Raw genomic sequence first — 11,937 nt, 5'->3', positions numbered from 1 at the left:
CTGAACTCAACTGGAAATTGCTCCAGACAAGAAGCTAAAATCAATGCAGGATTCAATTCATTTTCCCTATCTCTTAGGGATCACAGTTCTCCATTGCTTGATGTCCAGTGTCTTGGGTTTCATTGTTTCATATATCTCGTTTAGATTTTTAGTTATTTGTCTTCTTTTTTAAAATATCTTTTACCTCATAAGTCTATTTGAATTATGTGGAATTGTGATTCCTAAAGTATTCTTTTATGTATATAGTAAATCATCTTGAAACCATTCTTTTTCTTTGCACTTTGAATTAATGTTTTTGTCTTTCCATTAATAAGTATTTTCATGAGCCATTTTTTTCCTGATGCACTGTCCCTTAAAAAGAAAAAAATGATGTCTAACATGATTGGTACCTGTACATATATGTGGTCAGTTTATTTCCTTTTGGTTTTCTCCTGGTGTAAATGATTGCTGTTAGAATCCTAATCCTGGACGAAAAATGATGTACAAAGTCAGAAGTACAGGCCACCTCAGTCAGGTTTTGCTCTGCACCATGTTTTGCTCTGTTAGGTGAGGTCCCTTCACCAAAGCAAACTGTACGTATTTGTCTTTGTACTTAAACCACCTATGTGCCAACAGTTTCCTATAAATAAACACAGCGCTATTGTCCACTGCTTCAAGGAAAAGCCTATGCTTCCCTGGTGGGTTTAGATGCTATTAAGGCACAGCACCCAAATATATAGTTTGATTAGGTTCTTTATATATCTCCATGAGTTTTTTTTTTATCCCACTTATTTTAGGAGGCACTATGTCTTTCATGGAACGATATTGTGTGATGATATGGGAGAGTATAGTCTCTTCATTTTTATATCTAGAAGAGATTTGCACTGCACCTATCACAGTCTTCACAGCTGATACAGACATTTCTAAGTTATTGGGACTTAAATCTGAATTTCAATTGAAGATTGACTGAGTACACATCCCCCCATTTCCTAGTAACTGTTTAACAAGAATTTAAATGGTTAATTATATTAACACTTCATTAGGAAACAGGCACAGATTTTTTTTTTTTTATTCTTTAAGCCAAGATGGTAAAGCAAAAGGCCTCTGGAAAATAAAAGAGAGTAGCATAATTAAACATCTAGCTTCAATAACAAAATAGTAAAATTATTATTGGAAAAAACAATATTTTGAGCAATATGATAAGAAAATAAAGAATATTAACCTCCAGGCAAATCAGAACTAAGAAATTCTATTTTCATCTGCACACAACAAGAACGGTTCTAAGCAGAGGTGGGAAAATTGAGGAGACATGTGAACTAAGAGCATGTTTGCTTGGCCAAGAGATGGTAGGTAAAGGATACTGAGCAAAACATTACTTTTTTGGCCAATGTCTGTTTCAAGGGCATTACACACAATGAACACTTTGCCCATTAATCTAAACTATCTCAGTTCATCAACTTCATAAAATACAGAGTGATAATAATTTTTTCTCCAAACGGGAATTTCTTGAGAGTGAAAGGTAGCACTATTAAAAGTTACACCAGATATATGTAAAAACCAGATCTTTTCTAAGAAAATCAGTGTATGATCACTATACTAAAACTCTACTTTCACTTGGATTTCTCCTACTCAAGAAACAACTTATCAGGTATATTGCAAACTCTTATTCCTGGTATTCAGAGCTCTCCATAATATGTCTCCACATCAACTATTACTCTATTGCTGTCAGGCTCTCCTGGAAGAGAATTAACATGAGATTTGCAGTGTGACTATCCTAGTAATGAATCATGGAAGTCTTCTCTTCAGCCAATGTCTCAGTGACTATGAATGTTAGGTCATTATCTTCTGTGAAAGGATAATGATAGATGACTTTCTGAATACCCATCAGCATGTAATTTAAGACACTTTTTTTTTTCCTACTAAGTCAGAGGAGTAGAAAGGTGGGATCTTCTTTTCCTAGGTTGAGACAGCTGATATAATGTAGGCATGATCTTGAGCAATGACTGAGAGAGGAATGTGTTACTTATAGGAAATAAGTTTCAGGTCACTTCATTAGCAAAAGCTCAGCAAAATTTTAGGGGAACTCCCATTGGTTTAGGGGCTCAGGCTGATTGAAAATATGTGAGTTACAGGTAGTGAGATCCAAATCTAAACACAATCAGTTAGTATAGAGTGTTTGTGTAATGGAGTAGGTGACAGCAGATTACATGGGAAAGCTTTAGCTAGGATACTACAGGTGCCTTGGGAGCACTCCCTGTGGCAGAACAGGTTTACAATCAGTGGACTAATTCTAGTGATGAGCACACCTGAGGCTATTGACAACCACACTGCTCTGGCTTTGACATTCAAACTAGAATAGATTTGAAACATGTACATTGCTGGGGATAAGGGTGAATGTATAGATCTGAGCAATTAGTGAAGAGGAAACAGAACAGAAGCTAACAGCAGCACAATTTTGAACAGATGGTAGATAGTCAAAACCTAGTTACTCATGCACTAATAGAAATAATTTAGAAAGCTATTTGGACTTTTATTTGAGTACTTGCAAATTCTATTGACAATAGACATTTTAAACCTAGCTGCTGATTCACTGACCTGTTATTATTAGCGCTGGTAGCACTTACCTATGATGAAAGACACATAGATTTAGTCAGACTCTTCTTGTCAGAAATCTTAATGTTGGAATCTCCTAACTCACAACTGGACTGTGAACATTGATTACTCTCACATCCTGCACAGATACGGGAAATCAGCTTGAATTTTTATTGACTGTGTGAAATGGAGAGTTACGCTAATTAACACGACACAAACTTGTACTTTGTGGTTTCCCATTCTTGTGTGTTATAGATCACCTAAACTGATATATCTGCAGTTTTCCAGTATTGCAATTGTGTTTTAGTACAATTACTTACAGACCCATTAATGTAAGAGGAAATGTGTCTACAATTATGAGGATGAGTCTGCTATTCTCGATGTATAGCCTTACACATTTCCTAGTATAATTCTCACATTGACTGTGGTTTACAGTTTTGTTCTATTCTTCTTTGTCCTCTACACTGAATATTTTCTAGACATTGCTTTAAAATCGAAGGATCCTGGGGTGCCTGGGTGGCTCAGTTGGTTAAGCGTCCACCTTTGGCTCAGGTCATGATCTCATGGTTTTAGAGTTCAAGCTCTGCGTCGGGCTCTGTGCTGACAGCTCAGAGCCTGGAGCCTGCTTCAGAGTCTCTCTCCCTGTTTCTCTGCTTCTCTCCCACTCACACTCTGTCTCTTTCTCTCTCTCTCTCTCTCAAAAATAAACATAAAAATAAATAAAATAAATAAAATAAAATTGGAGGATCGTGTCCATCATGGCCTTAGGCTACCCAAATTTCTACTTACACATCAATTAGAAAGTTGTCATTATTTTTACAATCCAGGAAACTGAGGTGGAGTTGGTGGAGTACACTCACTGCACTAATGAAAACAGAATACTTAGCTATTTTCTTCAAAGTATTAACAGTAACGCATTGGGCACCTAACAATGAAATTAGTTGGGACTTGGAGATGGTTAATTTTTTTTTTTCCTTCTCTGGCCATTTGAAGTTGAATTTGTCTTTGAAATGCTTTTTGTCTCACACTAATATTTTGCCTTATTATAATCCAACATTATCAGATAAGTTTCCAAATGCTTCTCTTTTGGAGGCTTTATACGTGCTTGGTAGTTCCAGAATTACCTTACGAACACTGCTTTTATAGGCTAATCCTTACCTTTTTAATATTTCATTGTCTCCTTGTGGAATGTCAAACATCTTCTGGTAAAATTTATTAAGTGTCCTCTATACAGTAGCTAGTTTGCTAGCCAAAATAATTGGCAAGGCAACTATTGAATCTCCATTTTATCTCCATTATATAGATGAGGAAATAGAGACCCAGAAAAAATTAATGACCTGTTCATGTTAAAATGGCTATTATAAGATGAAGTCAGAACACAAACTTAGGGCACAATGGAGCCTCTAATTCACTCATGAATGATGAAATTTGAGTATATGAAAATGTGCCATATTTGCAAATTAATACCAAATAAGTTGAAAACAGCAAATAAAGAACAGTGGAGTGGTTAGGAGCATGCAGTTGGAGTAAGAAATATCTAAACATGAGTTCTTTCTTTGACACTCACCAGTTCAGTCACTAAGCTACCTTAAACATCACACATCTTTAAAATGAGCTTAAATTTCCTTCTGACCTCATAAAATAATTATGAGAATTAAAGAAAACTGCACATTAAGTGTATAAGAAACCAACATCGGTAAACAATGTGTTTTAACTGTTATTAAAGCTTAGATCTAATGTAAATAGATCTGTTGTTATAACTTGTTATTGGTTGTGGGTAGACTAAGATTTGAGTTTTTTTCTTTTCTCTACTGAAATCTCCCTAACTTGGAGGGCTAGCTATGTTGCTCAGCAAATTTTCCAGCATTCTATATTGATAATAATTTTTTTGATACTTGCTGTGAATTCTGTGTTATCTTTTCATATATTACTGTCTTGCCTCCTCTGTTAACTTCTACTTTTGGGGCTATGTTTTATTTCCTCCCATTGATTTTAGTATAAGAGAGGAAAGTTGGCTTCCTGCTACTATATCATCTTATGGTACATCTTATGAGAACCACCTTATAGACAATGAATAAACAACCAGACCTTAGGAACCAAGCGGTAAATGACACATATCCCTGATTATCTTTCTCTGCAGATGGTAAAAATGCTAATTTGGCTCAGTTTAAATCTATATTGACTAAGAATGACTAAGAAAACCTGGAAGTGACTGAATTTTCCTGCAATTAATAGGTTATTTTTTTTTTTTTGCCAGTACGCAAAATGAGAACTTGAGAGAGATAATGTACTTCTGTAAGAGAAAGTTGCGTTTCCCATACCCAGAATTTTTGGCAACACGTTCTCAACAGATCTAACGCATGTGTATTCAGTGCTAACTGGTAGTTCCTAAATATTTGTGGCTCTGTCTTCTGGAATCAGGGCAACATTGTACTTCCTTGTCATTTAGTAGCTGAGTGGAACTAAAAGTCACACTTGGAAGTGACATGGGTATCTTCTGAGATACCCATGGTATCTTGGTTCCTTGTATAAGCGTCACCCGAATTCGTTTTCAAAACTGAGTAATGATTTCTCCATTAGCCTGAATCTCTGAGTGTCCCAATCCAGTATAATCTGGTCAACTCTGACTAATCTAAAAACATAGAGCAGTTAAAATTAAATTTTACTTCAGAGCAAAGCATTTATGTTTACAGTGAAGTGCATTCTGCCTACACTTCCTGACAAAGGGCACAAAGACACTGAAAATGAGTTCTAAGATATGCATGACTGACACATTCTTCCCTGAGGAAAAGTGAAAGCAGAAGTTCTCTGCCTGAATTAAGAGCAGGAAGGTGCACTACTGAGATTTGAAATTAATCTTTTTCCTTCAACAATTACAAGTGTTATCCCTGGTAAAATACATACATACATACATACATACATACATAGACCACACCTAGTACTTGAAGATTACCTTGTTTGGCTATTCATGTTATTCTGTCATTTTATTTTTACCACAAACTTAGAAAGTATGTGTTATTATTGTCATTTTACAAATCACTTTCTTCCCCCTTAATGATGCTAAAAAACTTGCTGTCAATCAAATGCCTAGCAAAATGTTAAGCAACAATTCAACCTAAACCCGACTAAATTCAATAGATGAACACTTTACATCATTCTGTGTGGTCTCTCAAAGAATTGAGAAACCTTTGGAAACAAGGTCTCCAAAATGAGATCAGATCATTCCTTAAAATATGAATCACCATTGGAAAAAAATATTTCAAAGATTATTTATAGTCACCTCTAAACAATATCCACATCTGAAGGCAAATTAACATAATGGAAAAGGGGTGTGGTTAAAAATCTAATAGAGTGGTTTATCTCTGACTTCTATAAGTCCCAGGTCTTATGATATTTTCTTAATTTATTGCCTCAGATTTTTCATTTACTGAAACTTGTTCATTAAATTTTCCACTGCACTATGATAATGATAGAGATAATATAAAGTTCTCTGTTTTAACTTAGGAGTTATCTCTGATCAATCTGTTTCTGTTTAGACAAAACATTGATATTGCTGTTATTTTTGTTTCCAGATGCTAACTAAACTTATTCTATTGCTGGCATGTGATTTCTACTTTGCATAAGGGTGTATTTCATCTTTTTTGGGGAAAAATATACATTCTTTAACAGACCTCTTCTATGTCTTTTCTGAAAATCTAGTGCTCAAAAATGTCTTGACTTTCCTGGATTTATAAATAAACTATGTTATAAAAATTGAGCAATCATTTTTTGTTACTTCAAATTATTCACATCTGTTACTCAAGTTCTCCGTGTTTATCCTAATTTATAAAATCCAAAACTCCTACGTTCTCCAAAGAATGATTCAAGGAAAATAAATTAACTTTGGAAAATAATTAATAGGAAGTCATTAAAAGGTTTTAAAGACTTAAATGACTGAAACTCAAATCTCAATACTCATCTCTTAAAAATGAATATTTCCACTTGGATGTTCCACAGGCCTCTCAGATTTACTGTCTTCAAACAGAACTTCATAATCTTTCCATCCTAACTAAGGGCTACTCCTGTGTTCTCTATGTCAGAGAGTGACATCACCATATCCTAATCTATTCCCTCTGTTTAACTTCCTTCATATCCAATCCATCACTAAGCTCTGTTTTTATTTTTTTATTATATTTGTTAAATTTCTCCTTTTATTTCTATAGTTATGTTCAGGGATGGATCTTAAGTCTTGCCATGAATACTGGAGCTGCCTTCTAACTGGTCCTCCTGTCTCCTTTAGTATCCATAATGTCAAACAAGATGCGTTCACAGGCTGGATAACAGTGGACAGGATACTGAAACTTGGGCTTGTTATTCATTTTTAGTGTTTCTCTAAACTTAAATGTGATAACCTTTCAGGTGTTTTATTGAGCAAGGGTCTTTCTTCTCCCTTGGAAGAACAGAAGTAACCTGTTTCAAAAGTCCTGTCAATATCATTAGAAGTCCACTTTTGCCAATCCAATAAACTACTCTTATATAAGTATAAGAGTGATAATAAGTTCAATTCCTCAACACAATTATAAATGTCTCTTTGGCTTGTTCCCGGAAGATTTCAATATGGACCCCCAGAAGCTAAACTTACATTAACTTGATACTGTGTTTACATTATATGCATGTAAAGGATACATTATTCTATTCATGACCTCAAATTATCTTCAACTTAATACACTCACCAGACAATAATATGCAATGAGTATGAATTGACAGTATTGACTAGAAAAACAATCATGACTTCAATGGCATTTCAAATATTCCATTATGTCATTTCTTTTTATGCAGCAGAAAGCCTGGCAATATTTTTATCTAATGACCTATTATCATTTCTCTGAGTGACTATCTTACACTTCCATGAAGATTTAGCTAGTTGTTTTTAAACTCTAACCTATTTCTTCAGTCGATTTTGCTTCCTTTCTTTCCTTGTATAGTTAGATGGGTGCCCTCATCTCCTCACCCTACCCACCTCCCCTTTTTTCCCACTTTTCCCATGCTTTCTATCTTAAGAGTCTAAACTGGTATCTGTTTGTGAGCATATATTTTATTAGAAGTAGATCTCATTCCAGTTTGGGGAACTTCTCTCTCCTTTCTAATGCATGAGCAACATGTTATTCATCACATACAAAATTCTAAGGGCCACCTTGCTCTTTCTCTGACTCTACAATTTTCAGTGTTAGAGAACATTTCAGACACAGGAAAATTATTTCTGTCATGATCCTGAAATTTGTAAGCCTGTGATTTTTTTCTTTACACACCAAGGAAAGGACACTACATATACACTGTAAGATTTCAATATTTACTCAAAATATGACAATGGGTCAATTATTTAATTATTCTATAATTCACTTTCCTTATCTGAAAAACAGGACTAATATTGTCTACTTATACATTTTGTGTGTGTGTGTGTGTGTAATGTGATCATTTTTTCCTTCTTGGAGGCAAGAGAGGAGTATGAGAAGGGAGAGACAAGGGAGGGGAAGAAGTACTTAAATGTACATTCCAAGAGAGAGCTGTGTTTCTCATTTCCAAAATATATCATTAGGCTATCATACTGATAATTTACCCATACCGGGTAATTTTTTTTTATTTCAACATCACTTCTCTTTCTATGCATGTTTCCATATACTATTTATAAATATTTTCAAAATATATATTTCTATATATTAACTTCTGGGTCAAGTAGTTAAATGCCACCTTGGCAGAAATGTGCTTTATTTTTAATAATAACAACTTTTTATATCTTATATAACTACCTTTGATTTTTAGATTAAGCTAAATTAACTTCATTATGTTCAATAGATACTAACACTGCATTGACATTTAATAGGCTTTGTTTTGTCAGATTTTCTCCCCTAAACATGACATTCATGCCACAGATAATGCTGCAATCTTAAGGAAGTTATCCTATTGATTCCAAAGCAATCTTTCACATCATCCATCACTGACACTTTTGCAGTATCTCTTTTTTGTTCTTCATTTAGTATCTGTGATGGCAAAATCATAACATTCAAGAAATTGCCCTGTATTGAACCCAGTAATCCAGTCAACTTTGGCTTCAAAAACATGCTTATACCTGAAAGAAGTAAATACTTGGAAACAATTGTGTGCTCATAAAAACATAGTATTCAGAGGAAGATAGGGGTGTCAAGATCACAAAAGTAATTTGGGAGACCACTCAGAACAACATCATATTTCAAATAAGCTAGGAAACCAGTCTGAAATATATCTGGCAACAATTATGTTGAGAGCAACCCTAAGCTTTATTGTGTTAAAAACTGTGCTTCGTTTTTGTTTTTCTATTTCTTTAATATAAAGTTTAATCCATAAACATAGTATAAAAACAGATTATAAATGAGGGGGCACCTGGGTGACTCAGTCGGTTGAGTGTCTTAATTCGGCTCAGGTCATGACCTCACAGTTCATGGGTTTCAGCCCCACATTGTGTTCTGTGCTGACAGCTGGGAGCCTGGAGCCTGCATCGGATTCTGTGCCTCTTTCTCTCTCTGTCTCTCCCCCACTTATGTGCTCTCTCTCTCTCAAAAATTAATAAACTTAAAAAAAATTAGATTATAAATGAATTTATTTAATTGCCACTTATATAAGTGGAAAAGCAAGTGGCTGTTATTCAAAATTAAGTTCCAGTTCAAGTTCTATATATAATTAGTTGAATCCTTGGGAAACAATTCAGTTAAAGATTCCTCTATATAGAGGATTACAGCCCCTCTCACAGGTCTGTAGGGAGATTGAAACAACAGAAGTGAAAATGGTGTGTAAATTACTGAATTTAACTCTTTCTTTTAAAGAAATGGTATGAGCCTCTTTTACTCCTAAATTCAATTTTGATTATATGGCTAGGCCAAATCCCTGTATGTAGGGTTTAGATGCTAAGCTAAGGGGTAACAAAGACAAAGCTTACCAAATCTTTTCTTTTTTATTTTTTTTAATGTTTATTCATTTTTGAGAGAGAGAGAGAGAGAGAAGGAGGGGCACAGAGTGAGGGAGAGAGAATCTGAAGCAGGCTTAGCACACTGTCAGAGCAAAGCCCTGACTGGACCTGGAAGTCACAAACCAAACCCTGCGATCATGAGCTGAGCTGGAGACTGATGCTCAACCCATTGAACCACCCAGGTGACCCTTACCAAACCTTTCTGATCAATTCTACATCCTTGATTCCATGTATATGTCAGGGGGTGGGGAAAAGGGGGTGGAATGTTGGATCTTTTGCTTATTGAAGAGTAAACTGAATCAGGTTCTAGCTTACACCCGTCCACAGAAGGACTTAGTGTAGACATTAATTCAAAGGTTATCTTTACTATTTACAAGTCATATGACATTGAGAAAGTAACATAACTTAAAAAAATTTTTTAATGTTTATTCATTTTTGAGAGACAGAGAGTGACAGCATGAGTGGGGGATGGACAGAGAGAGAGGGAGACACAGAATCTGAAACAAGGTCCAGGTTCTGAGCTGTCAGCACAGAGCCCAATGCAGGGCTTGAACCCACGGACTGTAAGATCATGACCTGGGTCGGAGTCAGATGCTTAACTGACTGAGCCAACCAGGAACCCCGAGAAAGTAACATAACTTTTTAAATTTTCTTTCAGTTTCTTAATCAGAAAAAATGGAATAATTTTGAGGTATAAATAACCAAAGTGCATATTAAAACACTTAAAAAACCTGCACTATAGTAGTTATTCATCAGCTATTAGATGTCTTCTTTATTCTTTTTGTCTTATTTATCAATACAAGAAATCAGCTCTTCTCCTATATAATACTTCTAGTAATATCCATTCACATCTTTAAAAACACCTCAAATCATTTCCAGATATTTGCCTCATTTTTCAAGTGTGCTTTTGACTAACAGAAAGTATTTGTGCAATTTATATGATGAGCTTCACCAAATTTATATTTTTTAAATATTTGTCTTCTTAATTTCAGTTTGATGACCAAATATAAGAGGAATAGATTTGGTCCTGAAACACATTTACAATGCATTCCTCATACTCAGACACTTATTTATCCTTTCTTCTTTCAATTACATCATGTTTTATTTTGTCCATTTCTGAAATCTGTTGATGCTCATCTGTGTGTTGTCCTCATTTCATTAATTTGAAATATGTTGATAGGAAGTAAAACACGTATCTTTCATAAAGGGCTTCTACTTTATAAATGTCTTCTATTTTTACTCAAACAGCTTACTCCTCTATTCTCTTACTAGGGAGATATTTTCCACCCATCTATGACTTTTTGTTAGAAAAATAATTACTACTTTGTACCCTTCCCTCTATTTTTAGCATGTGCATTATGGGATATCATTATTCAGTTGAATGGTATGGTCATGTTATATGATTTTGTGTTCTAGCACCATTCCAAATATACTACTCAAAACATGTACCGATTTAAATATTAAATTTGCTATATGTTATCCATAAATTGGACAAACATGACATCTCTATTGCTAACAACATGTTATAAAAGTAGATTAGGCAGAATAATCTCTATGTAAGATCCTGAGGTAACCACAAGAAATCACCCAGCCAGTTGATCAAAATCCAACTCACATTTATGTAAGATTGTCAACTGATTTCTTATCCAATAAATTACTGCTGCATATCATCTTTACTTTCCTTTGCAGTTTCAAATGTCTTATAAGAAATACTACCAAATGCCTTACTGATCTCTACGTCTACTTGATTTTTCTACTATCTACTCATCTCATATTTCCCAAGGAAGTGAGTGGGTTTAATGTGATCCTAAGTGAACTGAAACTTATGTTAATGGTCCTTGATTACAGCACCTTACCTGGGTTCAACATTAAGTGAGCCAGCCCACAGTTTGTTTACTCCATTTTGATAAAAGTCAAATGTTTATAAAAGTCAATATGATATTTGCCCATTTACAAACATTAATCTTCTATCTACAATAATGACTCCATGATGATCACCAATGGCCATTCAGAGATCTTGCTTACTAGTTCTTCACTTCAGTGCCAAATTTGTCTCCTGGGGAAATAGCTAGTTGTTCACATAAAATATCCTGATCCATCATGAACATCACCTTGGGAAACTGCCTCCAGTATTTGCGTTTGTGCTCCTATTTGAGTCTAATGGTCATTTTACTTGACAGAGAAGACAAAAGTCAAATATTGATTAAATGTTCTGGTTTTATACCTAATTCATCATTCAGCAGTTTCAATACCTCCTTGGAAAAAGCTCAGATATTAATAAAATAAGAAAATAATAGCTACACGCTTGGCCCCAGAATGAAGAACTATCTTACCTTGATCTTTTGTGCTAAAAATAAGAAAAAGCAGCATTTATGCTTAACTTAGCA

This window comes from Panthera onca, chromosome A3 (assembly GCF_046562875.1).
Source record: "Panthera onca isolate mPanOnc1 chromosome A3, mPanOnc1 haplotype 2, whole genome shotgun sequence".
Classification (NCBI taxonomy): domain Eukaryota; kingdom Metazoa; phylum Chordata; class Mammalia; order Carnivora; family Felidae; genus Panthera; species Panthera onca.
This window is presented reverse-complemented; position numbering follows the sequence as displayed.